The 20,989-nt window shown below is 45.8% G+C and overlaps 80 non-coding genes and 2 pseudogenes across 80 annotated transcripts in view; all 82 read left to right on the forward strand.

Moving 5' to 3' along the window:
• The first annotated feature begins 2,359 nt into the window (after nucleotides 1-2,359).
• On the forward strand, nucleotides 2,360-2,478 carry LOC125796032 (5S ribosomal RNA). The gene has a single exon (XR_007435024.1). It is a non-coding gene; the product is annotated as a 5S ribosomal RNA (ribosomal RNA).
• Nucleotides 2,479-2,588: 110 nt separating this feature from the next.
• Nucleotides 2,589-2,707, forward strand: LOC125795793 (5S ribosomal RNA). The gene has a single exon (XR_007434785.1). It is a non-coding gene; the product is annotated as a 5S ribosomal RNA (ribosomal RNA).
• A 110-nt stretch (nucleotides 2,708-2,817) lies between these two features.
• Nucleotides 2,818-2,936, forward strand: LOC125795804 (5S ribosomal RNA). Its single transcript, XR_007434796.1, has one exon. It is a non-coding gene; the product is annotated as a 5S ribosomal RNA (ribosomal RNA).
• Nucleotides 2,937-3,046: 110 nt separating this feature from the next.
• On the forward strand, nucleotides 3,047-3,166 carry LOC125796224 (5S ribosomal RNA). Its single transcript, XR_007435216.1, has one exon. It is a non-coding gene; the product is annotated as a 5S ribosomal RNA (ribosomal RNA).
• Nucleotides 3,167-3,276: 110 nt separating this feature from the next.
• LOC125795815 (5S ribosomal RNA) lies at nucleotides 3,277-3,395 on the forward strand. The gene has a single exon (XR_007434807.1). It is a non-coding gene; the product is annotated as a 5S ribosomal RNA (ribosomal RNA).
• A 110-nt stretch (nucleotides 3,396-3,505) lies between these two features.
• On the forward strand, nucleotides 3,506-3,624 carry LOC125796243 (5S ribosomal RNA). Its single transcript, XR_007435235.1, has one exon. It is a non-coding gene; the product is annotated as a 5S ribosomal RNA (ribosomal RNA).
• Nucleotides 3,625-3,734: 110 nt separating this feature from the next.
• Nucleotides 3,735-3,853, forward strand: LOC125795826 (5S ribosomal RNA). Its single transcript, XR_007434818.1, has one exon. It is a non-coding gene; the product is annotated as a 5S ribosomal RNA (ribosomal RNA).
• A 110-nt stretch (nucleotides 3,854-3,963) lies between these two features.
• Nucleotides 3,964-4,082, forward strand: LOC125795837 (5S ribosomal RNA). The gene has a single exon (XR_007434829.1). It is a non-coding gene; the product is annotated as a 5S ribosomal RNA (ribosomal RNA).
• A 110-nt stretch (nucleotides 4,083-4,192) lies between these two features.
• LOC125795848 (5S ribosomal RNA) lies at nucleotides 4,193-4,311 on the forward strand. Its single transcript, XR_007434840.1, has one exon. It is a non-coding gene; the product is annotated as a 5S ribosomal RNA (ribosomal RNA).
• Nucleotides 4,312-4,421: 110 nt separating this feature from the next.
• LOC125795859 (5S ribosomal RNA) lies at nucleotides 4,422-4,540 on the forward strand. The gene has a single exon (XR_007434851.1). It is a non-coding gene; the product is annotated as a 5S ribosomal RNA (ribosomal RNA).
• Nucleotides 4,541-4,650: 110 nt separating this feature from the next.
• Nucleotides 4,651-4,769, forward strand: LOC125795870 (5S ribosomal RNA). The gene has a single exon (XR_007434862.1). It is a non-coding gene; the product is annotated as a 5S ribosomal RNA (ribosomal RNA).
• Nucleotides 4,770-4,879: 110 nt separating this feature from the next.
• LOC125795882 (5S ribosomal RNA) lies at nucleotides 4,880-4,998 on the forward strand. The gene has a single exon (XR_007434874.1). It is a non-coding gene; the product is annotated as a 5S ribosomal RNA (ribosomal RNA).
• Nucleotides 4,999-5,108: 110 nt separating this feature from the next.
• LOC125795893 (5S ribosomal RNA) lies at nucleotides 5,109-5,227 on the forward strand. Its single transcript, XR_007434885.1, has one exon. It is a non-coding gene; the product is annotated as a 5S ribosomal RNA (ribosomal RNA).
• Nucleotides 5,228-5,337: 110 nt separating this feature from the next.
• LOC125796337 (5S ribosomal RNA) lies at nucleotides 5,338-5,456 on the forward strand. Its single transcript, XR_007435329.1, has one exon. It is a non-coding gene; the product is annotated as a 5S ribosomal RNA (ribosomal RNA).
• Nucleotides 5,457-5,566: 110 nt separating this feature from the next.
• On the forward strand, nucleotides 5,567-5,685 carry LOC125795904 (5S ribosomal RNA). Its single transcript, XR_007434896.1, has one exon. It is a non-coding gene; the product is annotated as a 5S ribosomal RNA (ribosomal RNA).
• Nucleotides 5,686-5,795: 110 nt separating this feature from the next.
• LOC125796384 (5S ribosomal RNA) lies at nucleotides 5,796-5,914 on the forward strand (annotated as a pseudogene).
• A 110-nt stretch (nucleotides 5,915-6,024) lies between these two features.
• LOC125796374 (5S ribosomal RNA) lies at nucleotides 6,025-6,142 on the forward strand (annotated as a pseudogene).
• Nucleotides 6,143-6,252: 110 nt separating this feature from the next.
• On the forward strand, nucleotides 6,253-6,371 carry LOC125796271 (5S ribosomal RNA). The gene has a single exon (XR_007435263.1). It is a non-coding gene; the product is annotated as a 5S ribosomal RNA (ribosomal RNA).
• Nucleotides 6,372-6,481: 110 nt separating this feature from the next.
• On the forward strand, nucleotides 6,482-6,600 carry LOC125795924 (5S ribosomal RNA). Its single transcript, XR_007434916.1, has one exon. It is a non-coding gene; the product is annotated as a 5S ribosomal RNA (ribosomal RNA).
• A 110-nt stretch (nucleotides 6,601-6,710) lies between these two features.
• On the forward strand, nucleotides 6,711-6,829 carry LOC125795915 (5S ribosomal RNA). The gene has a single exon (XR_007434907.1). It is a non-coding gene; the product is annotated as a 5S ribosomal RNA (ribosomal RNA).
• Nucleotides 6,830-6,939: 110 nt separating this feature from the next.
• On the forward strand, nucleotides 6,940-7,058 carry LOC125795926 (5S ribosomal RNA). Its single transcript, XR_007434918.1, has one exon. It is a non-coding gene; the product is annotated as a 5S ribosomal RNA (ribosomal RNA).
• A 110-nt stretch (nucleotides 7,059-7,168) lies between these two features.
• On the forward strand, nucleotides 7,169-7,287 carry LOC125795857 (5S ribosomal RNA). The gene has a single exon (XR_007434849.1). It is a non-coding gene; the product is annotated as a 5S ribosomal RNA (ribosomal RNA).
• Nucleotides 7,288-7,397: 110 nt separating this feature from the next.
• On the forward strand, nucleotides 7,398-7,516 carry LOC125796100 (5S ribosomal RNA). Its single transcript, XR_007435091.1, has one exon. It is a non-coding gene; the product is annotated as a 5S ribosomal RNA (ribosomal RNA).
• Nucleotides 7,517-7,626: 110 nt separating this feature from the next.
• On the forward strand, nucleotides 7,627-7,745 carry LOC125796179 (5S ribosomal RNA). The gene has a single exon (XR_007435171.1). It is a non-coding gene; the product is annotated as a 5S ribosomal RNA (ribosomal RNA).
• Nucleotides 7,746-7,855: 110 nt separating this feature from the next.
• Nucleotides 7,856-7,974, forward strand: LOC125795937 (5S ribosomal RNA). Its single transcript, XR_007434929.1, has one exon. It is a non-coding gene; the product is annotated as a 5S ribosomal RNA (ribosomal RNA).
• A 110-nt stretch (nucleotides 7,975-8,084) lies between these two features.
• On the forward strand, nucleotides 8,085-8,203 carry LOC125795948 (5S ribosomal RNA). Its single transcript, XR_007434940.1, has one exon. It is a non-coding gene; the product is annotated as a 5S ribosomal RNA (ribosomal RNA).
• Nucleotides 8,204-8,313: 110 nt separating this feature from the next.
• Nucleotides 8,314-8,432, forward strand: LOC125795959 (5S ribosomal RNA). Its single transcript, XR_007434951.1, has one exon. It is a non-coding gene; the product is annotated as a 5S ribosomal RNA (ribosomal RNA).
• A 110-nt stretch (nucleotides 8,433-8,542) lies between these two features.
• Nucleotides 8,543-8,661, forward strand: LOC125795970 (5S ribosomal RNA). The gene has a single exon (XR_007434962.1). It is a non-coding gene; the product is annotated as a 5S ribosomal RNA (ribosomal RNA).
• A 110-nt stretch (nucleotides 8,662-8,771) lies between these two features.
• Nucleotides 8,772-8,890, forward strand: LOC125795981 (5S ribosomal RNA). The gene has a single exon (XR_007434973.1). It is a non-coding gene; the product is annotated as a 5S ribosomal RNA (ribosomal RNA).
• Nucleotides 8,891-9,000: 110 nt separating this feature from the next.
• On the forward strand, nucleotides 9,001-9,119 carry LOC125795993 (5S ribosomal RNA). Its single transcript, XR_007434985.1, has one exon. It is a non-coding gene; the product is annotated as a 5S ribosomal RNA (ribosomal RNA).
• A 110-nt stretch (nucleotides 9,120-9,229) lies between these two features.
• On the forward strand, nucleotides 9,230-9,348 carry LOC125795939 (5S ribosomal RNA). Its single transcript, XR_007434931.1, has one exon. It is a non-coding gene; the product is annotated as a 5S ribosomal RNA (ribosomal RNA).
• A 110-nt stretch (nucleotides 9,349-9,458) lies between these two features.
• LOC125796004 (5S ribosomal RNA) lies at nucleotides 9,459-9,577 on the forward strand. Its single transcript, XR_007434996.1, has one exon. It is a non-coding gene; the product is annotated as a 5S ribosomal RNA (ribosomal RNA).
• A 110-nt stretch (nucleotides 9,578-9,687) lies between these two features.
• LOC125796015 (5S ribosomal RNA) lies at nucleotides 9,688-9,806 on the forward strand. The gene has a single exon (XR_007435007.1). It is a non-coding gene; the product is annotated as a 5S ribosomal RNA (ribosomal RNA).
• A 110-nt stretch (nucleotides 9,807-9,916) lies between these two features.
• LOC125796026 (5S ribosomal RNA) lies at nucleotides 9,917-10,035 on the forward strand. The gene has a single exon (XR_007435018.1). It is a non-coding gene; the product is annotated as a 5S ribosomal RNA (ribosomal RNA).
• Nucleotides 10,036-10,145: 110 nt separating this feature from the next.
• On the forward strand, nucleotides 10,146-10,264 carry LOC125796037 (5S ribosomal RNA). Its single transcript, XR_007435029.1, has one exon. It is a non-coding gene; the product is annotated as a 5S ribosomal RNA (ribosomal RNA).
• Nucleotides 10,265-10,374: 110 nt separating this feature from the next.
• LOC125796048 (5S ribosomal RNA) lies at nucleotides 10,375-10,493 on the forward strand. The gene has a single exon (XR_007435040.1). It is a non-coding gene; the product is annotated as a 5S ribosomal RNA (ribosomal RNA).
• A 110-nt stretch (nucleotides 10,494-10,603) lies between these two features.
• On the forward strand, nucleotides 10,604-10,722 carry LOC125796059 (5S ribosomal RNA). The gene has a single exon (XR_007435051.1). It is a non-coding gene; the product is annotated as a 5S ribosomal RNA (ribosomal RNA).
• A 111-nt stretch (nucleotides 10,723-10,833) lies between these two features.
• Nucleotides 10,834-10,952, forward strand: LOC125796070 (5S ribosomal RNA). Its single transcript, XR_007435062.1, has one exon. It is a non-coding gene; the product is annotated as a 5S ribosomal RNA (ribosomal RNA).
• A 110-nt stretch (nucleotides 10,953-11,062) lies between these two features.
• Nucleotides 11,063-11,181, forward strand: LOC125796210 (5S ribosomal RNA). Its single transcript, XR_007435202.1, has one exon. It is a non-coding gene; the product is annotated as a 5S ribosomal RNA (ribosomal RNA).
• A 110-nt stretch (nucleotides 11,182-11,291) lies between these two features.
• On the forward strand, nucleotides 11,292-11,410 carry LOC125796081 (5S ribosomal RNA). The gene has a single exon (XR_007435073.1). It is a non-coding gene; the product is annotated as a 5S ribosomal RNA (ribosomal RNA).
• A 110-nt stretch (nucleotides 11,411-11,520) lies between these two features.
• LOC125796092 (5S ribosomal RNA) lies at nucleotides 11,521-11,639 on the forward strand. The gene has a single exon (XR_007435084.1). It is a non-coding gene; the product is annotated as a 5S ribosomal RNA (ribosomal RNA).
• Nucleotides 11,640-11,749: 110 nt separating this feature from the next.
• Nucleotides 11,750-11,868, forward strand: LOC125796105 (5S ribosomal RNA). The gene has a single exon (XR_007435097.1). It is a non-coding gene; the product is annotated as a 5S ribosomal RNA (ribosomal RNA).
• Nucleotides 11,869-11,978: 110 nt separating this feature from the next.
• On the forward strand, nucleotides 11,979-12,097 carry LOC125795919 (5S ribosomal RNA). The gene has a single exon (XR_007434911.1). It is a non-coding gene; the product is annotated as a 5S ribosomal RNA (ribosomal RNA).
• A 110-nt stretch (nucleotides 12,098-12,207) lies between these two features.
• Nucleotides 12,208-12,326, forward strand: LOC125796117 (5S ribosomal RNA). The gene has a single exon (XR_007435109.1). It is a non-coding gene; the product is annotated as a 5S ribosomal RNA (ribosomal RNA).
• Nucleotides 12,327-12,436: 110 nt separating this feature from the next.
• Nucleotides 12,437-12,555, forward strand: LOC125796043 (5S ribosomal RNA). Its single transcript, XR_007435035.1, has one exon. It is a non-coding gene; the product is annotated as a 5S ribosomal RNA (ribosomal RNA).
• Nucleotides 12,556-12,665: 110 nt separating this feature from the next.
• On the forward strand, nucleotides 12,666-12,784 carry LOC125796128 (5S ribosomal RNA). Its single transcript, XR_007435120.1, has one exon. It is a non-coding gene; the product is annotated as a 5S ribosomal RNA (ribosomal RNA).
• A 111-nt stretch (nucleotides 12,785-12,895) lies between these two features.
• Nucleotides 12,896-13,014, forward strand: LOC125796140 (5S ribosomal RNA). The gene has a single exon (XR_007435132.1). It is a non-coding gene; the product is annotated as a 5S ribosomal RNA (ribosomal RNA).
• A 110-nt stretch (nucleotides 13,015-13,124) lies between these two features.
• Nucleotides 13,125-13,243, forward strand: LOC125796039 (5S ribosomal RNA). Its single transcript, XR_007435031.1, has one exon. It is a non-coding gene; the product is annotated as a 5S ribosomal RNA (ribosomal RNA).
• A 110-nt stretch (nucleotides 13,244-13,353) lies between these two features.
• On the forward strand, nucleotides 13,354-13,472 carry LOC125796151 (5S ribosomal RNA). The gene has a single exon (XR_007435143.1). It is a non-coding gene; the product is annotated as a 5S ribosomal RNA (ribosomal RNA).
• Nucleotides 13,473-13,582: 110 nt separating this feature from the next.
• On the forward strand, nucleotides 13,583-13,701 carry LOC125796162 (5S ribosomal RNA). Its single transcript, XR_007435154.1, has one exon. It is a non-coding gene; the product is annotated as a 5S ribosomal RNA (ribosomal RNA).
• A 110-nt stretch (nucleotides 13,702-13,811) lies between these two features.
• On the forward strand, nucleotides 13,812-13,930 carry LOC125796173 (5S ribosomal RNA). The gene has a single exon (XR_007435165.1). It is a non-coding gene; the product is annotated as a 5S ribosomal RNA (ribosomal RNA).
• A 110-nt stretch (nucleotides 13,931-14,040) lies between these two features.
• Nucleotides 14,041-14,159, forward strand: LOC125795841 (5S ribosomal RNA). The gene has a single exon (XR_007434833.1). It is a non-coding gene; the product is annotated as a 5S ribosomal RNA (ribosomal RNA).
• A 110-nt stretch (nucleotides 14,160-14,269) lies between these two features.
• LOC125796161 (5S ribosomal RNA) lies at nucleotides 14,270-14,388 on the forward strand. Its single transcript, XR_007435153.1, has one exon. It is a non-coding gene; the product is annotated as a 5S ribosomal RNA (ribosomal RNA).
• A 110-nt stretch (nucleotides 14,389-14,498) lies between these two features.
• LOC125796101 (5S ribosomal RNA) lies at nucleotides 14,499-14,617 on the forward strand. The gene has a single exon (XR_007435092.1). It is a non-coding gene; the product is annotated as a 5S ribosomal RNA (ribosomal RNA).
• Nucleotides 14,618-14,727: 110 nt separating this feature from the next.
• LOC125796184 (5S ribosomal RNA) lies at nucleotides 14,728-14,846 on the forward strand. The gene has a single exon (XR_007435176.1). It is a non-coding gene; the product is annotated as a 5S ribosomal RNA (ribosomal RNA).
• A 110-nt stretch (nucleotides 14,847-14,956) lies between these two features.
• On the forward strand, nucleotides 14,957-15,075 carry LOC125796195 (5S ribosomal RNA). Its single transcript, XR_007435187.1, has one exon. It is a non-coding gene; the product is annotated as a 5S ribosomal RNA (ribosomal RNA).
• A 110-nt stretch (nucleotides 15,076-15,185) lies between these two features.
• Nucleotides 15,186-15,304, forward strand: LOC125796206 (5S ribosomal RNA). The gene has a single exon (XR_007435198.1). It is a non-coding gene; the product is annotated as a 5S ribosomal RNA (ribosomal RNA).
• A 110-nt stretch (nucleotides 15,305-15,414) lies between these two features.
• LOC125796236 (5S ribosomal RNA) lies at nucleotides 15,415-15,533 on the forward strand. Its single transcript, XR_007435228.1, has one exon. It is a non-coding gene; the product is annotated as a 5S ribosomal RNA (ribosomal RNA).
• Nucleotides 15,534-15,643: 110 nt separating this feature from the next.
• Nucleotides 15,644-15,762, forward strand: LOC125796218 (5S ribosomal RNA). Its single transcript, XR_007435210.1, has one exon. It is a non-coding gene; the product is annotated as a 5S ribosomal RNA (ribosomal RNA).
• Nucleotides 15,763-15,872: 110 nt separating this feature from the next.
• LOC125796229 (5S ribosomal RNA) lies at nucleotides 15,873-15,991 on the forward strand. The gene has a single exon (XR_007435221.1). It is a non-coding gene; the product is annotated as a 5S ribosomal RNA (ribosomal RNA).
• A 110-nt stretch (nucleotides 15,992-16,101) lies between these two features.
• On the forward strand, nucleotides 16,102-16,220 carry LOC125795968 (5S ribosomal RNA). Its single transcript, XR_007434960.1, has one exon. It is a non-coding gene; the product is annotated as a 5S ribosomal RNA (ribosomal RNA).
• Nucleotides 16,221-16,330: 110 nt separating this feature from the next.
• LOC125796005 (5S ribosomal RNA) lies at nucleotides 16,331-16,449 on the forward strand. Its single transcript, XR_007434997.1, has one exon. It is a non-coding gene; the product is annotated as a 5S ribosomal RNA (ribosomal RNA).
• A 110-nt stretch (nucleotides 16,450-16,559) lies between these two features.
• LOC125796240 (5S ribosomal RNA) lies at nucleotides 16,560-16,678 on the forward strand. Its single transcript, XR_007435232.1, has one exon. It is a non-coding gene; the product is annotated as a 5S ribosomal RNA (ribosomal RNA).
• A 110-nt stretch (nucleotides 16,679-16,788) lies between these two features.
• On the forward strand, nucleotides 16,789-16,907 carry LOC125796251 (5S ribosomal RNA). Its single transcript, XR_007435243.1, has one exon. It is a non-coding gene; the product is annotated as a 5S ribosomal RNA (ribosomal RNA).
• A 110-nt stretch (nucleotides 16,908-17,017) lies between these two features.
• On the forward strand, nucleotides 17,018-17,136 carry LOC125796262 (5S ribosomal RNA). The gene has a single exon (XR_007435254.1). It is a non-coding gene; the product is annotated as a 5S ribosomal RNA (ribosomal RNA).
• A 110-nt stretch (nucleotides 17,137-17,246) lies between these two features.
• On the forward strand, nucleotides 17,247-17,365 carry LOC125796174 (5S ribosomal RNA). Its single transcript, XR_007435166.1, has one exon. It is a non-coding gene; the product is annotated as a 5S ribosomal RNA (ribosomal RNA).
• A 110-nt stretch (nucleotides 17,366-17,475) lies between these two features.
• Nucleotides 17,476-17,594, forward strand: LOC125796273 (5S ribosomal RNA). The gene has a single exon (XR_007435265.1). It is a non-coding gene; the product is annotated as a 5S ribosomal RNA (ribosomal RNA).
• A 110-nt stretch (nucleotides 17,595-17,704) lies between these two features.
• On the forward strand, nucleotides 17,705-17,823 carry LOC125796284 (5S ribosomal RNA). Its single transcript, XR_007435276.1, has one exon. It is a non-coding gene; the product is annotated as a 5S ribosomal RNA (ribosomal RNA).
• A 110-nt stretch (nucleotides 17,824-17,933) lies between these two features.
• Nucleotides 17,934-18,052, forward strand: LOC125795824 (5S ribosomal RNA). The gene has a single exon (XR_007434816.1). It is a non-coding gene; the product is annotated as a 5S ribosomal RNA (ribosomal RNA).
• A 110-nt stretch (nucleotides 18,053-18,162) lies between these two features.
• LOC125796295 (5S ribosomal RNA) lies at nucleotides 18,163-18,281 on the forward strand. The gene has a single exon (XR_007435287.1). It is a non-coding gene; the product is annotated as a 5S ribosomal RNA (ribosomal RNA).
• Nucleotides 18,282-18,391: 110 nt separating this feature from the next.
• Nucleotides 18,392-18,510, forward strand: LOC125795811 (5S ribosomal RNA). The gene has a single exon (XR_007434803.1). It is a non-coding gene; the product is annotated as a 5S ribosomal RNA (ribosomal RNA).
• A 110-nt stretch (nucleotides 18,511-18,620) lies between these two features.
• Nucleotides 18,621-18,739, forward strand: LOC125796306 (5S ribosomal RNA). Its single transcript, XR_007435298.1, has one exon. It is a non-coding gene; the product is annotated as a 5S ribosomal RNA (ribosomal RNA).
• A 110-nt stretch (nucleotides 18,740-18,849) lies between these two features.
• On the forward strand, nucleotides 18,850-18,968 carry LOC125795818 (5S ribosomal RNA). The gene has a single exon (XR_007434810.1). It is a non-coding gene; the product is annotated as a 5S ribosomal RNA (ribosomal RNA).
• Nucleotides 18,969-19,078: 110 nt separating this feature from the next.
• LOC125796317 (5S ribosomal RNA) lies at nucleotides 19,079-19,197 on the forward strand. The gene has a single exon (XR_007435309.1). It is a non-coding gene; the product is annotated as a 5S ribosomal RNA (ribosomal RNA).
• Nucleotides 19,198-19,307: 110 nt separating this feature from the next.
• LOC125795998 (5S ribosomal RNA) lies at nucleotides 19,308-19,426 on the forward strand. Its single transcript, XR_007434990.1, has one exon. It is a non-coding gene; the product is annotated as a 5S ribosomal RNA (ribosomal RNA).
• A 110-nt stretch (nucleotides 19,427-19,536) lies between these two features.
• On the forward strand, nucleotides 19,537-19,655 carry LOC125795825 (5S ribosomal RNA). Its single transcript, XR_007434817.1, has one exon. It is a non-coding gene; the product is annotated as a 5S ribosomal RNA (ribosomal RNA).
• Nucleotides 19,656-19,765: 110 nt separating this feature from the next.
• Nucleotides 19,766-19,884, forward strand: LOC125796329 (5S ribosomal RNA). Its single transcript, XR_007435321.1, has one exon. It is a non-coding gene; the product is annotated as a 5S ribosomal RNA (ribosomal RNA).
• Nucleotides 19,885-19,994: 110 nt separating this feature from the next.
• Nucleotides 19,995-20,113, forward strand: LOC125795819 (5S ribosomal RNA). The gene has a single exon (XR_007434811.1). It is a non-coding gene; the product is annotated as a 5S ribosomal RNA (ribosomal RNA).
• A 110-nt stretch (nucleotides 20,114-20,223) lies between these two features.
• Nucleotides 20,224-20,342, forward strand: LOC125796340 (5S ribosomal RNA). The gene has a single exon (XR_007435332.1). It is a non-coding gene; the product is annotated as a 5S ribosomal RNA (ribosomal RNA).
• A 110-nt stretch (nucleotides 20,343-20,452) lies between these two features.
• LOC125796202 (5S ribosomal RNA) lies at nucleotides 20,453-20,571 on the forward strand. The gene has a single exon (XR_007435194.1). It is a non-coding gene; the product is annotated as a 5S ribosomal RNA (ribosomal RNA).
• Nucleotides 20,572-20,681: 110 nt separating this feature from the next.
• On the forward strand, nucleotides 20,682-20,800 carry LOC125795264 (5S ribosomal RNA). Its single transcript, XR_007434256.1, has one exon. It is a non-coding gene; the product is annotated as a 5S ribosomal RNA (ribosomal RNA).
• Nucleotides 20,801-20,910: 110 nt separating this feature from the next.
• The window catches only part of LOC125795743 (5S ribosomal RNA), a 119-nt gene continuing 40 nt past the window's right edge, over nucleotides 20,911-20,989 (forward strand). The window contains exon 1 of the ribosomal RNA XR_007434735.1: nucleotides 20,911-20,989. This exon is cut by the window's right edge and continues 40 nt beyond it. This is a non-coding gene — a ribosomal RNA (5S ribosomal RNA).

Consider the following 20,989-nt stretch of genomic DNA (forward strand, 5'->3'; position numbering starts at 1 on the left):
AAAGCAGGTTCACACTGAGCACATGACAGACGTGACAGAGTCTGGAGACGCCGTGGAGAGCGGTCTGCTGCCTGCAACATCCTTCAGCATGACCGGTTTGGCAGTGGGTCAGTAATGGTGTGGTGGCATTTTTTGGAGGGCCGCACAGCCCTCCATGTGCTCACCAGAGGTAGCCTGACTGCCATTAGGTACCGAGATGAGATCCTCAGACCCCTTGTGAGACCATATGCTGGTGCGGTTGGCCCTGGGTTCCTCCTAATGCAGGACAATGCTAGACCTCATGTGGCTGGAGTGTGTCAGCAGTTCCTGCAAGATGAAGGCATTGAAGCTATGGACTGGCCCGCCCGTTCCCCAGACCTGAATCCGATTGAGCACATCTGGGACATCATGTCTCGCTCCATCCACCAACGTCACGTTGCACCACAGACTGTCCAGAAGTTGGCGGATGCTTTAGTCCAGATCTGGGAGGAGATCCCTCAGGAGACCATCCGCCACCTCATCAGGAGCATGCCCAGGCGTTGTAGGGAGGTCATACAGGCACGTGTAGGCCACACACAATACTGAGCCTCATTTTGACTTGTTTTAAGAACATTACATTAAAGTTGGATCAGCCTGTAGTGTGTTTTTTTCACTTTAATTTTGTGTGTGGCTCCAAATCCAGGCCTCCATTGGTTAATACATTTTATTTCCATTGATGATTTTTGTGTGATTTTGTTGTCAGCACATTCAACTTTGTACAGAACAAAGTATTTAATGAGAATATTTCATTCATTCAGATCTAGGATGTGTTATTTGAGTGTTCCCTTTATTTTTTTGAGCAGTGTATATACAATGAAAGCTGAGGACAGCTTTTATTGGGGTAAGCAGCTTGCGGGCAGGAGCTTGCCTTCGCCCCCTTGACCCTTCCAAGCCACTTCAAATTTTCTATTTCTCTGATCTTACTATGTATAGGTACATGTTTGAGTAAAATGAATACTGTTATTTTATTCTATAAACTACTGACAACATTTCTCCCAAATACTAAATAAAAATATTGTAATTTAGAGCAGAAAATGAGAAATGGTCAAAATAATGAAAAAGATGCTTTAGTGCTTTCAGATCTCAAATAATGCAAACAAAAGCAGTTAATATTAATTTAGAAACAACTATAATAATGTTTTAAGATTTCAGAAATCAATATTTGGTAGTTTTAATAACCCTGATTTTTAAGCAGTTTTAATTTATATATATAAGTTAAATATATATATATATATATATATATTTAACATGTAAGACCTTATTCTACAAATTATGTTTAAAAAGGGGGTAAATACACATATTCAACACTTTATTCTTATGGTATACTTTTTCACCCTTAAACCTTGTAACATGCTCTAATGTCTTTAAACATATGGCCAAGTATTCCATTCCTGTGCTGTCTTCCTAGTGAAGAATTCCACTCTATAAACCTTAAATTCATTTTTAGGGATTTCTCAGTCAAATAAATAGAGACTGATTAAAATGAACAGTATTGGTACTTATCATCATGTTACTGGGGTTAGTACCTCACACTTACCTGGTTATTACCTAGAACCTGCGAGATATTTCAGGGTAAGGAGACTGTATTGGTACTTATCATCATGTTACTGGGGTTAGTACCTCACACTTACCTGGTTATTACCTAGAACCTGCGAGATATTTCAGGGTAAGGAGACTGTATTGGTACTTATCATCATGTTACTGGGGTTAGTACCTCACACTTACCTGGTTATTAGCTAGAACCTGTGAGGTATATCAGGGTAAGGAGACTATATTGGTACTTATCATCATGTTACTGGGGTTAGTACCTCACACTTACCTGGTTATTACCTAGAACCTGTGAGATATTTCAGTGTAATTAAATTGAACTGTCTGGTTCTTACCATCTTGTTAACCAACATAATTACCTAGTACTTTGGACTTTGTACCACCCATGTACCTGTTTATTACCTAGTTCCATTTCAGTGTAATTAGGCAAGACTTTTCTGGTACTTACCATCTTGTTACCCAAAATAATTACTTAGTATTTCCGAGTTTGTACCTCACTATTACCTGGTTAATACCTAAACATTTCAGTGTAATTAGGCAATACTTTCCTGGTACTTACCATCTTGTTACCAAAAATAATTACTTAGTACTTCCGAGTTTGTACCTCACTATTACCTGGTTAATACCTAGAACTTAGGGTACTGTAAAAGAAAGCGTTACCGGAATAAAAGGTGCTGTAAGCTTTTCCCCTCTTGCTTCCATTACCATGGTCTTGTTATACATTACTAGTTTGTTATCTGAAACCCAACATAGATGAAGTTGCATAAGTAGTCTTGATGAGAGCTCTGCAATGGCTTACGGTCACACTACCCTGAGAACGCCCGATCTCGTCTGATCTCGGAAGCTAAGCAGGATTTGGCCTGGTTAGTACTTGGATGGGAGACCACCTGGGAATACCAGGTGCTGTAAGCTTTTCCCCTCTTGCTTCCATTACCATGGTCTTGTTATACATTACTAGTTTGTTATCTGAAACCCAACATAGATGAAGTTGCATAAGTAGTCTTGATGAGAGCTCTGCAATGGCTTACGGTCACACTACCCTGAGAACGCCCGATCTCGTCTGATCTCGGAAGCTAAGCAGGGTTTGGCCTGGTTAGTACTTGGATGGGAGACCACCTGGGAATACCAGGTGCTGTAAGCTTTTCCCCTCTTGCTTCCATTACCATGGTCTTGTTATACATTACTAGTTTGTTATCTGAAACCCAACATAGATGAAGTTGCATAAGTAGTCTTGATGAGAGCTCTGCAATGGCTTACGGTCACACTACCCTGAGAACGCCCGATCTCGTCTGATCTCGGAAGCTAAGCAGGGTTTGGCCTGGTTAGTACTTGGATGGGAGACCACCTGGGAATACCAGGTGCTGTAAGCTTTTCCCCTCTTGCTTCCATTACCATGGTCTTGTTATACATTACTAGTTTGTTATCTGAAACCCAACATAGATGAAGTTGCATAAGTAGTCTTGATGAGAGCTCTGCAATGGCTTACGGTCACACTACCCTGAGAACGCCCGATCTCGTCTGATCTCGGAAGCTAAGCAGGGTTTGGCCTGGTTAGTACTTGGATGGGAGACCACCTTGGGAATACCAGGTGCTGTAAGCTTTTCCCCTCTTGCTTCCATTACCATGGTCTTGTTATACATTACTAGTTTGTTATCTGAAACCCAACATAGATGAAGTTGCATAAGTAGTCTTGATGAGAGCTCTGCAATGGCTTACGGTCACACTACCCTGAGAACGCCCGATCTCGTCTGATCTCGGAAGCTAAGCAGGGTTTGGCCTGGTTAGTACTTGGATGGGAGACCACCTGGGAATACCAGGTGCTGTAAGCTTTTCCCCTCTTGCTTCCATTACCATGGTCTTGTTATACATTACTAGTTTGTTATCTGAAACCCAACATAGATGAAGTTGCATAAGTAGTCTTGATGAGAGCTCTGCAATGGCTTACGGTCACACTACCCTGAGAACGCCCGATCTCGTCTGATCTCGGAAGCTAAGCAGGGTTTGGCCTGGTTAGTACTTGGATGGGAGACAGCCTGGGAATACCAGGTGCTGTAAGCTTTTCCCCTCTTGCTTCCATTACCATGGTCTTGTTATACATTACTAGTTTGTTATCTGAAACCCAACATAGATGAAGTTGCATAAGTAGTCTTGATGAGAACTCTGCAATGGCTTACGGTCACACTACCCTGAGAACGCCCGATCTCGTCTGATCTCGGAAGCTAAGCAGGGTTTGGCCTGGTTAGTACTTGGATGGGAGACCACCTGGGAATACCAGGTGCTGTAAGCTTTTCCCCTCTTGCTTCCATTACCATGGTCTTGTTATACATTACTAGTTTGTTATCTGAAACCCAACATAGATGAAGTTGCATAAGTAGTCTTGATGAGAGCTCTGCAATGGCTTACGGTCACACTACCCTGAGAACGCCCGATCTCGTCTGATCTCGGAAGCTAAGCAGGGTTTGGCCTGGTTAGTACTTGGATGGGAGACCACCTGGGAATACCAGGTGCTGTAAGCTTTTCCCCTCTTGCTTCCATTACCATGGTCTTGTTATACATTACTAGTTTGTTATCTGAAACCCAACATAGATGAAGTTGCATAAGTAGTCTTGATGAGAGCTCTGCAATGGCTTACGGTCACACTACCCTGAGAACGCCCGATCTCGTCTGATCTCGGAAGCTAAGCAGGGTTTGGCCTGGTTAGTACTTGGATGGGAGACCACCTGGGAATACCAGGTGCTGTAAGCTTTTCCCCTCTTGCTTCCATTACCATGGTCTTGTTATACATTACTAGTTTGTTATCTGAAACCCAACATAGATGAAGTTGCATAAGTAGTCTTGATGAGAGCTCTGCAATGGCTTACGGTCACACTACCCTGAGAACGCCCGATCTCGTCTGATCTCGGAAGCTAAGCAGGGTTTGGCCTGGTTAGTACTTGGATGGGAGACCACCTGGGAATACCAGGTGCTGTAAGCTTTTCCCCTCTTGCTTCCATTACCATGGTCTTGTTATACATTACTAGTTTGTTATCTGAAACCCAACATAGATGAAGTTGCATAAGTAGTCTTGATGAGAGCTCTGCAATGGCTTACGGTCACACTACCCTGAGAACGCCCGATCTCGTCTGATCTCGGAAGCTAAGCAGGGTTTGGCCTGGTTAGTACTTGGATGGGAGACCACCTGGGAATACCAGGTGCTGTAAGCTTTTCCCCTCTTGCTTCCATTACCATGGTCTTGTTATACATTACTAGTTTGTTATCTGAAACCCAACATAGAAGAAGTTGCATAAGTAGTCTTGATGAGAGCTCTGCAATGGCTTACGGTCACACTACCCTGAGAACGCCCGATCTCGTCTGATCTCGGAAGCTAAGCAGGGTTTGGCCTGGTTAGTACTTGGATGGGAGACCACCTGGGAATACCAGGTGCTGTAAGCTTTTCCCCTCTTGCTTCCATTACCATGGTCTTGTTATACATTACTAGTTTGTTATCTGAAACCCAACATAGATGAAGTTGCATAAGTAGTCTTGATGAGAGCTCTGCAATGGCTTACGGTCACACTACCCTGAGAACGCCCGATCTCGTCTGATCTCGGAAGCTAAGCAGGGTTTGGCCTGGTTAGTACTTGGATGGGAGACCACCTGGGAATACCAGGTGCTGTAAGCTTTTCCCCTCTTGCTTCCATTACCATGGTCTTGTTATACATTACTAGTTTGTTATCTGAAACCCAACATAGATGAAGTTGCATAAGTAGTCTTGATGAGAGCTCTGCAATGGCTTACGGTCACACTACCCTGAGAACGCCCGATCTCGTCTGATCTAGGAAGCTAAGCAGGCTTTGGCCTGGTTAGTACTTGGATGGGAGACCACCTGGGAATACCAGGTGCTGTAAGCTTTTCCCCTCTTGCTTCCATTACCATGGTCTTGTTATACATTACTAGTTTGTTATCTGAAACCCAACATAGATGAAGTTGCATAAGTAGTCTTGATGAGAGCTCTGCAATGGCTTACGGTCACACTACCCTGAGAACGCCCGATCTCGTCTGATCTCGGAAGCTAAGCAGGGTTTGGCCTGGTTAGTACTTGGATGGGAGACCACCTGGGAATACCAGGTGCTGTAAGCTTTTCCCCTCTTGCTTCCATTACCATGGTCTTGTTATACATTACTAGTTTGTTATCTGAAACCCAACATAGATGAAGTTGCATAAGTAGTCTTGATGAGAGCTCTGCAATGGCTTACGGTCACACTACCCTGAGAACGCTGGATCTCGTCTGATCTCGGAAGCTAAGCAGGGTTTGGCCTTGTTAGTACTTGGATGGGAGACCAACTGGGAATACCAGGTGCTGTAAGCTTTTCCCCTCTTGCTTCCATTACCATGGTCTTGTTATACATTACTAGTTTGTTATCTGAAACCCAACATAGATGAAGTTGCATAAGTAGTCTTGATGAGAGCTCTGCAATGGCTTACGGTCACACTACCCTGAGAACGCCCGATCTCGTCTGATCTCGAAGCTAAGCAGGGTTTGGCCTGGTTAGTGCTTGGATGGGAGACCACCTGGGAATACCAGGTGCTGTAAGCTTTTCCCCTCTTGCTTCCATTACCATGGTCTTGTTATACATTACTAGTTTGTTATCTGAAACCCAACATAGATGAAGTTGCATAAGTAGTCTTGATGAGAGCTCTGCAATGGCTTACGGTCACACTACCCTGAGAACGCCCGATCTCGTCTGATCTCGGAAGCTAAGCAGGGTTTGGCCTTGTTAGTACTTGGATGGGAGACCAACTGGGAATACCAGGTGCTGTAAGCTTTTCCCCTCTTGCTTCCATTACCATGGTCTTGTTATACATTACTAGTTTGTTATCTGAAACCCAACATAGATGAAGTTGCATAAGTAGTCTTGATGAGAGCTCTGCAATGGCTTACGGTCACACTACCCTGAGAACGCCCGAACTCGTCTGATCTCGGAAGCTAAGCAGGGTTTGGCCTGGTTAGTACTTGGATGGGAGACCACCTGGGAATACCAGGTGCTGTAAGCTTTACCCCTCTTGCTTCCATTACCATGGTCTTGTTATACATTACTAGTTTGTTATCTGAAACCCAACATAGATGAAGTTGCATAAGTAGTCTTGATGAGAGCTCTGCAATGGCTTACGGTCACACTACCCTGAGAACGCCCGATCTCGTCTGATCTCGGAAGCTAAGCAGGGTTTGGCCTGGTTAGTACTTGGATGGGAGACCACCTGGGAATACCAGGTGCTGTAAGCTTTTCCCCTCTTGCTTCCATTACCATGGTCTTGTTATACATTACTAGTTTGTTATCTGAAACCCAACATAGATGAAGTTGCATAAGTAGTCTTGATGAGAGCTCTGCAATGGCTTACGGTCACACTACCCTGAGAACGCCCGATCTCGTCTGATCTCGGAAGCTAAGCAGGGTTTGGCCTGGTTAGTACTTGGATGGGAGACCACCTGGGAATACCAGGTGCTGTAAGCTTTTCCCCTCTTGCTTCCATTACCATGGTCTTGTTATACATTACTAGTTTGTTATCTGAAACCCAACATAGATGAAGTTGCATAAGTAGTCTTGATGAGAGCTCTGCAATGGCTTACGGTCACACTACCCTGAGAACGCCCGATCTCGTCTGATCTCGGAAGCTAAGCAGGGTTTGGCTTGGTTAGTACTTGGATGGGAGACCACCTGGGAATACCAGGTGCTGTAAGCTTTTCCCCTCTTGCTTCCATTACCATGGTCTTGTTATACATTACTAGTTTGTTATCTGAAACCCAACATAGATGAAGTTGCATACGTAGTCTTGATGAGAGCTCTGCAATGGCTTACGGTCACACTACCCTGAGAACGCCCGATCTCGTCTGATCTCGGAAGCTAAGCAGGGTTTGGCCTGGTTAGTGCTTGGATGGGAGACCACCTGGGAATACCAGGTGCTGTAAGCTTTTCCCCTCTTGCTTCCATTACCATGGTCTTGTTATACATTACTAGTTTGTTATCTGAAACCCAACATAGATGAAGTTGCATAAGTAGTCTTGATCAGAGCTCTGCAATGGCTTACGGTCACACTACCCTGAGAACGCCCGATCTCGTCTGATCTCGGAAGCTAAGCAGGGTTTGGCCTTGTTAGTACTTGGATGGGAGACCACCTGGGAATACCAGGTGCTGTAAGCTTTTCCCCTCTTGCTTCCATTACCATGGTCTTGTTATACATTACTAGTTTGTTATCTGAAACCCAACATAGATGAAGTTGCATAAGTAGTCTTGATGAGAGCTCTGCAATGGCTTACGGTCACACTACCCTGAGAACGCCCGATCTCGTCTGATCTCGGAAGCTAAGCAGGGTTTGGCCTGGTTAGTACTTGGATGGGAGACCACCTGGGAATACCAGGTGCTGTAAGCTTTTCCCCTCTTGCTTCCATTACCATGGTCTTGTTATACATTACTAGTTTGTTATCTGAAACCCAACATAGATGAAGTTGCATAAGTAGTCTTGATGAGAGCTCTGCAATGGCTTACGGTCACACTACCCTGAGAACGCCCGATCTCGTCTGATCTCGGAAGCTAAGCAGGGTTTGGCCTGGTTAGTACTTGGATGGGAGACCACCTGGGAATACCAGGTGCTGTAAGCTTTTCCCCTCTTGCTTCCTTTACCATGGTCTTGTTATACATTACTAGTTTGTTATCTGAAACCCAACATAGATGAAGTTGCATAAGTAGTCTTGATGAGAGCTCTGCAATGGCTTACGGTCACACTACCCTGAGAACGCCCGATCTCGTCTGATCTCGGAAGCTAAGCAGGGTTTGGCCTGGTTAGTACTTGGATGGGAGACCACCTGGGAATACCAGGTGCTGTAAGCTTTTCCCCTCTTGCTTCCATTACCATGGTCTTGTTATACATTACTAGTTTGTTATCTGAAACCCAACATAGATGAAGTTGCATAAGTAGTCTTGATGAGAGCTCTGCAATGGCTTACGGTCACACTACCCTGAGAACGCCCGATCTCGTCTGATCTCGGAAGCTAAGCAGGGTTTGGCCTGGTTAGTACTTGGATGGGAGACCACCTGGGAATACCAGGTGCTGTAAGCTTTTCCCCTCTTGCTTCCATTACCATGGTCTTGTTATACATTACTAGTTTGTTATCTGAAACCCAACATAGATGAAGTTGCATAAGTAGTCTTGATGAGAGCTCTGCAATGGCTTACGGTCACACTACCCTGAGAACGCCCGATCTCGTCTGATCTCGGAAGCTAAGCAGGGTTTGGCCTGGTTAGTACTTGGATGGGAGACCACCTGGGAATACCAGGTGCTGTAAGCTTTTCCCCTCTTGCTTCCTTTACCATGGTCTTGTTATACATTACTAGTTTGTTATCTGAAACCCAACATAGATGAAGTTGCATAAGTAGTCTTGATGAGAGCTCTGCAATGGCTTACGGTCACACTACCCTGAGAACGCCCGATCTCGTCTGATCTCGGAAGCTAAGCAGGGTTTGGCCTGGTTAGTACTTGGATGGGAGACCACCTGGGAATACCAGGTGCTGTAAGCTTTTCCCCTCTTGCTTCCATTACCATGGTCTTGTTATACATTACTAGTTTGTTATCTGAAACCCAACATAGATGAAGTTGCATAAGTAGTCTTGATGAGAGCTCTGCAATGGCTTACGGTCACACTACCCTGAGAACGCCCGATCTCGTCTGATCTCGAAAGCTAAGCAGGGTTTGGCCTGGTTAGTACTTGGATGGGAGACCACCTGGGAATACCAGGTGCTGTAAGCTATTCCCCTCTTGCTTCCATTACCATGGTCTTGTTATACATTACTAGTTTGTTATCTGAAACCCAACATAGATGAAGTTGCATAAGTAGTCTTGATGAGAGCTCTGCAATGGCTTACGGTCACACTACCCTGAGAACGCCCGATCTCGTCTGATCTCGGAAGCTAAGCAGGGTTTGGCCTGGTTAGTACTTGGATGGGAGACCACCTGGGAATACCAGGTGCTGTAAGCTTTTCCCCTCTTGCTTCCATTACCATGGTCTTGTTATACATTACTAGTTTGTTATCTGAAACCCAACATAGATGAAGTTGCATAAGTAGTCTTGATGAGAGCTCTGCAATGGCTTACGGTCACACTACCCTGAGAACGCCCGATCTCGTCTGATCTCGGAAGCTAAGCAGGGTTTGGCCTGGTTAGTACTTGGATGGGAGACCACCTGGGAATACCAGGTGCTGTAAGCTTTTCCCCTCTTGCTTCCATTACCATGGTCTTGTTATACATTACTAGTTTGTTATCTGAAACCCAACATAGATGAAGTTGCATAAGTAGTCTTGATGAGAGCTCTGCAATGGCTTACGGTCACACTACCCTGAGAACGCCCGATCTCGTCTGATCTCGGAAGCTAAGCAGGGTTTGGCCTGGTTAGTACTTGGATGGGAGACCACCTGGGAATACCAGGTGCTGTAAGCTTTTCCCCTCTTGCTTCCATTACCATGGTCTTGTTATACATTACTAGTTTGTTATCTGAAACCCAACATAGATGAAGTTGCATAAGTAGTCTTGATGAGAGCTCTGCAATGGCTTACGGTCACACTACCCTGAGAACGCCCGATCTCGTCTGATCTCGGAAGCTAAGCAGGGTTTGGCCTGGTTAGTACTTGGATGGGAGACCACCTGGGAATACCAGGTGCTGTAAGCTTTTCCCCTCTTGCTTCCATTACCATGGTCTTGTTATACATTACTAGTTTGTTATCTGAAACCCAACATAGATGAAGTTGCATAAGTAGTCTTGATGAGAGCTCTGCAATGGCTTACGGTCACACTACCCTGAGAACGCCCGATCTCGTCTGATCTCGGAAGCTAAGCAGGGTTTGGCCTGGTTAGTACTTGGATGGGAGACCACCTGGGAATACCAGGTGCTGTAAGCTTTTCCCCTCTTGCTTCCATTACCATGGTCTTGTTATACATTACTAGTTTGTTATCTGAAACCCAACATAGATGAAGTTGCATAAGTAGTCTTGATGAGAGCTCTGCAATGGCTTACGGTCACACTACCCTGAGAACGCCCGATCTCGTCTGATCTCGGAAGCTAAGCAGGGTTTGGCCTGGTTAGTACTTGGATGGGAGACCACCTGGGAATACCAGGTGCTGTAAGCTTTTCCCCCTCTTTCTTCCATTACCATGGTCTTGTTATACATTACTAGTTTGTTATCTGAAACCCAACATAGATGAAGTTGCATAAGTAGTCTTGATGAGAGCTCTGCAATGGCTTACGGTCACACTACCCTGAGAACGCCCGATCTCGTCTGATCTCGGAAGCTAAGCAGGGTTTGGCCTGGTTAGTACTTGGATGGGAGACCACCTGGGAATACCAGGTGCTGTAAGCTTTTCCCCTCTTGCTTCCATTACCATGGTCTTGTTATACATTACTAGTTTGTTATCTGAAACCCAACATAGATGAAGTTGCATAAGCAGTCTTGATGAGAGCTCTGCAATGGCTTACGGTCACACTACTCTGAGAAAGCCCGATCTCGTCTGATCTCGGAAGCTAAGCAGGGTTTGGCCTGGTTAGTACTTGGATGGGAGACCACCTGGGAATACCAGGTGCTGTAAGCTTTTCCCCTCTTGCTTCCATTGCCATGGTCTTGTTATACATTACTAGTTTGTTATCTGAAACCCAACATAGATGAAGTTGCATAAGTAGTCTTGATGAGAGCCCTGCAATGGCTTACGGTCACACTACCCTGAGAACGCCCGATCTCGTCTGATCTCGGAAGCTAAGCAGGGTTTGGCCTGGTTAGTACTTGGATGGGAGACCACCTGGGAATACCAGGTGCTGTAAGCTTTTCCCCTCTTGCTTCCATTACCATGGTCTTGTTATACATTACTAGTTTGTTATCTGAAACCCAACATAGATGAAGTTGCATAAGTAGTCTTGATGAGAGCTCTGCAATGGCTTACGGTCACACTACCCTGAGAACGCCCGATCTCGTCTGATCTCGGAAGCTAAGCAGGGTTTGGCCTGGTTAGTACTTGGATGGGAGACCACCTGGGAATACCAGGTGCTGTAAGCTTTTCCCCTCTTGCTTCCATTACCATGGTCTTGTTATACATTACTAGTTTGTTATCTGAAACCCAACATAGATGAAGTTGCATAAGTAGTCTTGATGAGAGCTCTGCAATGGCTTACGGTCACACTACCCTGAGAACGCCCGATCTCGTCTGATCTCGGAAGCTAAGCAGGGTTTGGCCTGGTTAGTACTTGGATGGGAGACCACCTGGGAATACCAGGTGCTGTAAGCTTTTCCCCTCTTGCTTCCATTACCATGGTCTTGTTATACATTACTAGTTTGTTATCTGAAACCCAACATAGATGAAGTTGCATAAGTAGTCTTGATGAGAGCTCTGCAATGGCTTACGGTCACACTACCCTGAGAACGCCCGATCTCGTCTGATCTCGGAAGCTAAGCAGGGTTTGGCCTGGTTAGTACTTGGATGGGAGACCACCTGGGAATACCAGGAGCTGTAAGCTTTTTCCCTCTTGCTTCCATTACCATGGTCTTGTTATACATTACTAGTTTGTTATCTGAAACCCAACATAGATGAAGTTGCATAAGTAGTCTTGATGAGAGCTCTGCAATGGCTTACGGTCACACTACCCTGAGAACGCCCGATCTCGTCTGATCTCGGAAGCTAAGCAGGGTTTGGCCTGGTTAGTACTTGGATGGGAGACCACCTGGGAATACCAGGTGCTGTAAGCTTTTCCCCTCTTGCTTCCATTACCATGGTCTTGTTATACATTACTAGTTTGTTATCTGAAACCCAACATAGATGAAGTTGCATAAGTAGTCTTGATGAGAGCTCTGCAATGGCTTACGGTCACACTACCCTGAGAACGCCCGATCTCGTCTGATCTCGGCAGCTAATCAGGGTTTGGCCAGGTTAGTACTTGGATGGGAGACCACCTGGGAATACCAGGTGCTGTAAGCTTTTCCCCTCTTGCTTCCATTTCCATGGTCTTGTTATACATTACTAGTTTGTTATCTGAAACCCAACATAGATGAAGTTGCATAAGTAGTCTTGATGAGAGCTCTGCAATGGCTTACGGTCACACTACCCTGAGAACGCCCGATCTCGTCTGATCTCGGAAGCTAAGCAGGGTTTGGCCTGGTTAGTACTTGGATGGGAGACCACCTGGGAATACCAGGTGCTGTAAGCTTTTCCCTTCTTGCTTCCATTACCATGGTCTTGTTATACATTACTAGTTTGTTATCTAAAAACCCAACATAGATGAAGTTGCATAAGTAGTCTTGATGAGAGCTCTGCAATGGCTTACGGTCACACTACCCTGAGAACGCCCGATCTCGTCTGATCTCGGAAGCTAAGCAGGGTTTGGCCTGGTTAGTACTTGGATGGGAGACCACCTGGGAATACCAGGTGCTGTAAGCTTTTCCCCTCTTGCTTCCATTACCATGGTCTTGTTATACATTACTAGTTTGTTATCTGAAACCCAACATAGATGAAGTTGCATAAGTAGTCTTGATGAGAGCTCTGCAATGGCTTACGGTCACACTACCCTGAGAAAGCCCGATCTCGTCTGATCTCGGAAGCTAAGCAGGGTTTGGCCTGGTTAGTACTTGGATGGGAGACCACCTGGGAATACCAGGTGCTGTAAGCTTTTCCCCTCTTGCTTCCATTACCATGGTCTTGTTATACATTACTAGTTTGTTATCTGAAACCCAACATAGATGAAGTTGCATAAGTAGTCTTGATGAGACCTCTGCAACGGCTTACGGTCACACTACCCTGAGAACGCCCGATCTCGTCTGATCTCGGAAGCTAAGCAGGGTTTGGCCTGGTTAGTACTTGGATGGGAGACCACCTGGGAATACCAGGTGCTGTAAGCTTTTCCCCTCTTGCTTCCATTACCATGGTCTTGTTATACATTACTAGTTTGTTATCTGAAACCCAACATAGATGAAGTTGCATAAGTAGTCTTGATGAGAGCTCTGCAATGGCTTACGGTCACACTACCCTGAGAACGCCCGATCTCGTCTGATCTCGGAAGCTAAGCAGGGTTTGGCCTGGTTAGTACTTGGATGGGAGACCACCTGGGAATACCAGGTGCTGTAAGCTTTTCCCCTCTTGCTTCCATTACCATGGTCTTGTTATACATTACTAGTTTGTTATCTGAAACCCAACATAGATGAAGTTGCATAAGTAGTCTTGATGAGAGCTCTGCAATGGCTTACGGTCACACTACCCTGAGAACGCCCGATCTCGTCTGATCTCGGAAGCTAAGCAGGGTTTGGCCTGGTTAGTACTTGGATGGGAGACCACCTGGGAATACCAGGTGCTGTAAGCTTTTCCCCTCTTGCTTCCATTACCATGGTCTTGTTATACATTACTAGTTTGTTATCTGAAACCCAACATAGATGAAGTTGCATAAGTAGTCTTGATGAGAGCTCTGCAATGGCTTACGGTCACACTACCCTGAGAATGCCCGATCTCGTCTGATCTCGGAAGCTAAGCAGGGTTTGGCCTGGTTAGTACTTGGATGGGAGACCACCTGGGAATACCAGGTGCTGTAAGCTTTTCCCCTCTTGCTTCCATTACCATGGTCTTGTTATACATTACTAGTTTGTTATCTGAAACCCAACATAGATGAAGTTGCATAAGTAGTCTTGATGAGAGCTCTGCAATGGCTTACGGTCACACTACCCTGAGAACGCCCAATCTCGTCTGATCTCGGAAGCTAAGCAGGGTTTGGCCTGGTTAGTACTTGGATGGGAGACCACCTGGGAATACCAGGTGCTGTAAGCTTTTCCCCTCTTGCTTCCATTACCATGGTCTTGTTATACATTACTAGTTTGTTATCTGAAACCCAACATAGATGAAGTTGCATAAGTAGTCTTGATGAGAGCTCTGCAATGGCTTACGGTCACACTACCCTGAGAACGCCCGATCTCGTCTGATCTCGGAAGCTAAGCAGGGTTTGGCCTGGTTAGTGCTTGGATGGGAGACCACCTGGGAATACCAGGTGCTGTAAGCTTTTCCCCTCTTGCTTCCATTACCATGGTCTTGTTATACATTACTAGTTTGTTATCTGAAACCCAACATAGATGAAGTTGCATAAGTAGTCTTGATGAGAGCTCTGCAATGGCTTACGGTCACACTACCCTGAGAACGCCCGATCTCGTCTGATCTCGGAAGCTAAGCAGGGTTTGGCCTGGTTAGTACTTGGATGGGAGACCACCTGGGAATACCAGGTGCTGTAAGCTTTTCCCCTCTTGCTTCCATTACCATGGTCTTGTTATACATTACTAGTTTGTTATCTGAAACCCAACATAGATGAAGTTGCATAAGTAGTCTTGATGAGAGCTCTGCAATGGCTTACGGTCACACTACCCTGAGAACGCCCGATCTCGTCTGATCTCGGAAGCTAAGCAGGGTTTGGCCTGGTTAGTACTTGGATGGGAGACCACCTGGGAATACCAGGTGCTGTAAGCTTTTCCCCTCTTGCTTCCATTACCATGGTCTTGTTATACATTACTAGTTTGTTATCTGAAACCCAACATAGATGAAGTTGCATAAGTAGTCTTGATGACAGCTCTGCAATGGCTTACGGTCACACTACCCTGAGAACGCCCGATCTCGTCTGATCTCGGAAGCTAAGCAGGGTTTGGCCTGGTTAGTACTTGGATGGGAGACCACCTGGGAATACCAGGTGCTGTAAGCTTTTCCCCTCTTGCTTCCATTACCATGGTCTTGTTATACATTACTAGTTTGTTATCTGAAACCCAACGTAGATGAAGTTGCATAAGTAGTCTTGATGAGAGCTCTGCAATGGCTTACGGTCACACTACCCTGAGAACGCCCGATCTCGTCTGATCTCGGAAGCTAAGCAGGGTTTGGCCTGGTTAGTACTTGGATCGGAGACCACCTGGGAATACCAGGTGCTGTAAGCTTTTCCCCTCTTGCTTCCATTACCATGGTCTTGTTATACATTACTAGTTTGTTATCTGAAACCCAACATAGATGAAGTTGCATAAGTAGTCTTGATGAGAGCTCTGCAATGGCTTACGGTCACACTACCCTGAGAACGCCCGATCTCGTCTGATCTCGGAAGCTAAGCAGGGTTTGGCCTGGTTAGTACTTGGATGGGAGACCACCTGGGAATACCAGGTGCTGTAAGCTTTTCCCCTCTTGCTTCCATTACCATGGTCTTGTTATACATTACTAGTTTGTTATCTGAAACCCAACATAGATGAAGTTGCATAAGTAGTCTTGATGAGAGCTCTGCAATGGCTTACGGTCACACTACCCTGAGAACGCCCGATCTCGTCTGATCTCGGAAGCTAAGCAGGGTTTGGCCTGGTTAGTACTTGGATGGGAGACCACCTGGGAATACCAGGTGCTGTAAGCTTTTCCCCTCTTGCTTCCATTACCATGGTCTTGTTATACATTACTAGTTTGTTATCTGAAACCCAACATAGATGAAGTTGCATAAGTAGTCTTGATGAGAGCTCTGCAATGGCTTACGGTCACACTACCCTGAGAACGCCCGATCTCGTCTGATCTCGGATGCTAAGCAGGGTTTGGCCTGGTTAGTACTTGGATGGGAGACCACCTGGGAATACCAGGTGCTGTAAGCTTTTCCCCTCTTGCTTCCATTACCATGGTCTTGTTATACATTACTAGTTTGTTATCTGAAACCCAACATAGATGAAGTTGCATAAGTAGTCTTGATGAGAGATCTGCAATGGCTTACGGTCACACTACCCAGAGAACGCCCGATCTCGTCTGATCTCGGAAGCTAAGCAGGGTTTGGCCTGGTTAGTACTTGGATGGGAGACCACCTGGGAATACCAGGTGCTGTAAGCTTTTCCCCTCTTGCTTCCATTACCATGGTCTTGTTATACATTACTAGCTTGTTATCTGAAACCCAACATAGATGAAGTTGCATAAGTAGTCTTGATGAGAGCTCTGCAATGGCTTACGGTCACACTACCCTGAGAACGCCCGATCTCGTCTGATCTCGGAAGCTAAGCAGGGTTTGGCCTGGTTAGTACTTGGATGGGAGACCACCTGGGAATACCAGGTGCTGTAAGCTTTTCCCCTCTTGCTTCCATTACAATGGTCTTGTTATACATTACTAGTTTGTTATCTGAAACCCAACATAGATGAAGTTGCATAAGTAGTCTTGATGAGAGCTCTGCAATGGCTTACGGTCACACTACCCTGAGAACGCCCGATCTCGTCTGATCTCGGAAGCTAAGCAGGGTTTGGCCTGGTTAGTACTTGGATGGGAGACCACCTGGGAATACCAGGTGCTGTAAGCTTTTCCCCTCTTGCTTCCATTACCATGGTCTTGTTATACATTACTAGTTTGTTATCTGAAACCCAACATAGATGAAGTTGCATAAGTAGTCTTGATGAGAGCTCTGCAATGGCTTACGGTCACACTACCCTGAGAACGCCCGATCTCGTCTGATCTCGGAAGCTAAGCAGGGTTTGGCCTGGTTAGTACTTGGATGGGAGACCACCTGGGAATACCAGGTGCTGTAAGCTTTTCCCCTCTTGCTTCCATTACCATGGTCTTGTTATACATTACTAGTTTGTTATCTGAAACCCAACATAGATGAAGTTGCATAAGTAGTCTTGATGAGAGCTCTGCAATGGCTTACGGTCACAATACCCTGAGAACGCCCGATCTCGTCTGATCTCGGAAGCTAAGCAGGGTTTGGCCTGGTTAGTACTTGGATGGGAGACCACCTGGGAATACCAGGTGCTGTAAGCTTTTCCCCTCTTGCTTCCATTACCATGGTCTTGTTATACATTACTAGTTTGTTATGTGAAACCCAACATAGATGAAGTTGCATAAGTAGTCTTGATGAGAGCTCTGCAATGGCTTACGGTCACACTACCCTGAGAACGCCCGATCTCGTCTGATCTCGGAAGCTAAGCAGGGTTTGGCCTGGTTAGTACTTGGATGGGAGACCACCTGGGAATACCAGGTGCTGTAAGCTTTTCCCCTCTTGCTTCCATTACCATGGTCTTGTTATACATTACTAGTTTTTTATCTGAAACCCAACATAGATGAAGTTGCATAAGTAGTCTTGATGAGAGCTCTGCAATGGCTTACGGTCACACTACCCTGAGAACGCCCGATCTCGTCTGATCTCGGAAGCTAAGCAGGGTTTGGCCTGGTTAGTACTTGGATGGGAGACCACCTGGGAATACCAGGTGCTGTAAGCTTTTCCCCTCTTGCTTCCATTACCATGGTCTTGTTATACATTACTAGTTTGTTATCTGAAACCCAACATAGATGAAGTTGCATAAGTAGTCTTGATGAGAGCTCTGCAATGGCTTACGGTCACACTACTCTGAGAACGCCCGATCTCGTCTGATCTCGGAAGCTAAGCAGGGTTTGGCCTGGTTAGTACTTGGATGGGAGACCACCTGGGAATACCAGGTGCTGTAAGCTTTTCCCCTCTTGCTTCCATTACCATGGTCTTGTTATACATTACTAGTTTGTTATCTGAAACCCAACATAGATGAAGTTGCATAAGTAGTCTTGATGAGAGCTCTGCAATGGCTTACGGTCACACTACCCTGAGAACGCCCGATCTCGTCTGATCTCGGAAGCTAAGCAGGGTTTGGCCTGGTTAGTACTTGGATGGGAGACCACCTGGGAATACCAGGTGCTGTAAGCTTTTCCCCTCTTGCTTCCATTACCATGGTCTTGTTATACATTACTAGTTTGTTATCTGAAACCCAACATAGATGAAGTTGCATAAGTAGTCTTGATGAGAGCTCTGCAATGGCTTACGGTTACACTACCCTGAGAACGCCCGATCTCGTCTGATCTCGGAAGCTAAGCAGGGTTTGGCCTGGTTAGTACTTGGATGGGAGACCACCTGGGAATACCAGGTGCTGTAAGCTTTTCCCCTCTTGCTTCCATTACCATGGTCTTGTTATACATTACTAGTTTGTTATCTGAAACCCAACATAGATGAAGTTGCATAAGTAGTCTTGATGAGAGCTCTGCAATGGCTTACGGTCACACTACCCTGAGAACGCCCGATCTCGTCTGATCTCGGAAGCTAAGCAGGGTTTGGCCTGGTTAGTACTTGGATGGGAGACCACCTGGGAATACCAGGTGCTGTAAGCTTTTCCCCTCTTGCTTCCATTACCATGGTCTTGTTATACATTACTAGTTTGTTATCTGAAACCCAACATAGATGAAGTTGCATAAGTAGTCTTGATGAGAGCTCTGCAATGGCTTGCGGTCACACTACCCTGAGAACGCCCGATCTCGTCTGATCTCGGAAGCTAAGCAGGGTTTGGCCTGGTTAGTACTTGGATGGGAGACCACCTGGGAATACCAGGTGCTGTAAGCTTTTCCCCTCTTGCTTCCATTACCATGGTCTTGTTATACATTACTAGTTTGTTATGTGAAACCCAACATAGATGAAGTTGCATAAGTAGTCTTGATGAGAGCTCTGCAATGGCTTACGGTCACACTACCCTGAGAACGCCCGATCTCGTCTGATCTCGGAAGCTAAGCAGGGTTTGGCCTGGTTAGTACTTGGATGGGAGACCACCTGGGAATACCAGGTGCTGTAAGCTTTTCCCCTCTTGCTTCCATTACCATGGTCTTGTTATACATTACTAGTTTTTTATCTGAAACCCAACATAGATGAAGTTGCATAAGTAGTCTTGATGAGAGCTCTGCAATGGCTTACGGTCACACTACCATGAGAACGCCCGATCTCGTCTGATCTCGGAAGCTAAGCAGGGTTTGGCCTGGTTAGTACTTGGATGGGAGACCACCTGGGAATACCAGGTGCTGTAAGCTTTTCCCCTCTTGCTTCCATTACCATGGTCTTGTTATACATTACTAGTTTGTTATCTGAAACCCAACATAGATGAAGTTGCATAAGTAGTCTTGATGAGAGCTCTGCAATGGCTTACGGTCACACTACTCTGAGAACGCCCGATCTCGTCTGATCTCGGAAGCTAAGCAGGGTTTGGCCTGGTTAGTACTTGGATGGGAGACCACCTGGGAATACCAGGTGCTGTAAGCTTTTCCCCTCTTGCTTCCATTACCATGGTCTTGTTATACATTACTAGTTTGTTATCTGAAACCCAACATAGATGAAGTTGCATAAGTAGTCTTGATGAGAGCTCTGCAATGGCTTACGGTCACACTACCCTGAGAACGCCCGATCTCGTCTGATCTCGGAAGCTAAGCAGGGTTTGGCCTGGTTAGTACTTGGATGGGAGACCACCTGGGAATACCAGGTGCTGTAAGCTTTTCCCCTCTTGCTTCCATTACCATGGTCTTGTTATACATTACTAGTTTGTTATCTGAAACCCAACATAGATGAAGTTGCATAAGTAGTCTTGATGAGAGCTCTGCAATGGCTTGCGGTCACACTACCCTGAGAACGCCCGATCTCGTCTGATCTCGGAAGCTAAGCAGGGTTTGGCCTGGTTAGTACTTGGATGGGAGACCACCTGGGAATACCAGGTGCTGTAAGCTTTTCCCCTCTTGCTTCCATTACCATGGTCTTGTTATACATTACTAGTTTGTTATCTGAAACCCAACATAGATGAAGTTGCATAAGTAGTCTTGATGAGAGCTCTGCAATGGCTTACGGTCACACTACCCTGAGAACGCCCGATCTCGTCTGATCTCGGAAGCTAAGCAGGGTTTGGCCTGGTTAGTACTTGGATGGGAGACCACCTGGGAATACCAGGTGCTGTAAGCTTTTCCCCTCTTGCTTCCATTACCATGGTCTTGTTATACATTACTAGTTTGTTATCTGAAACCCAACATAGATGAAGTTGCATAAGTAGTCTTGATGAGAGCTCTGCAATGGCTTACGGTCACACTACCCTGAGAAAGCCCGATCTCGTCTGATCTCGGAAGCTAAACAGGGTTTGGCCTGGTTAGTACTTGGATGGGAGACCACCTGGGAATACCAGGTGCTGTAAGCTTTTCCCCTCTTGCTTCCATTACCATGGTCTTGTTATACATTACTAGTTTGTTATCTGAAACCCAACATAGATGAAGTTGCATAAGTAGTCTTGATGAGAGCTCTGCAATGGCTTACGGTCACACTACCCTGAAAACGCCCGATCTCGTCTGATCTCGGAAGCTAAGCAGGGTTTGGCCTGGTTAGTACTTGGATGGGAGACCACCTGGGAATACCAGGTGCTGTAAGCTTTTCCCCTCTTGCTTCCATTACCATGGTCTTGTTATACATTACTAGTTTGTTATCTGAAACCCAACATAGATGAAGTTGCATAAGTAGTCTTGATGAGAGCTCTGCAATGGCTTACGGTCACACTACCCTGAGAACGCCCGATCTCGTCTGATCTCGGAAGCTAAGCAGGGTTTGGCCTGGTTAGTACT

The sequence above is a fragment of the Astyanax mexicanus genome, unplaced genomic scaffold (genome assembly GCF_023375975.1).
Source record: "Astyanax mexicanus isolate ESR-SI-001 unplaced genomic scaffold, AstMex3_surface scaffold_46, whole genome shotgun sequence".
NCBI classification, from domain to species: domain Eukaryota; kingdom Metazoa; phylum Chordata; class Actinopteri; order Characiformes; family Acestrorhamphidae; genus Astyanax; species Astyanax mexicanus.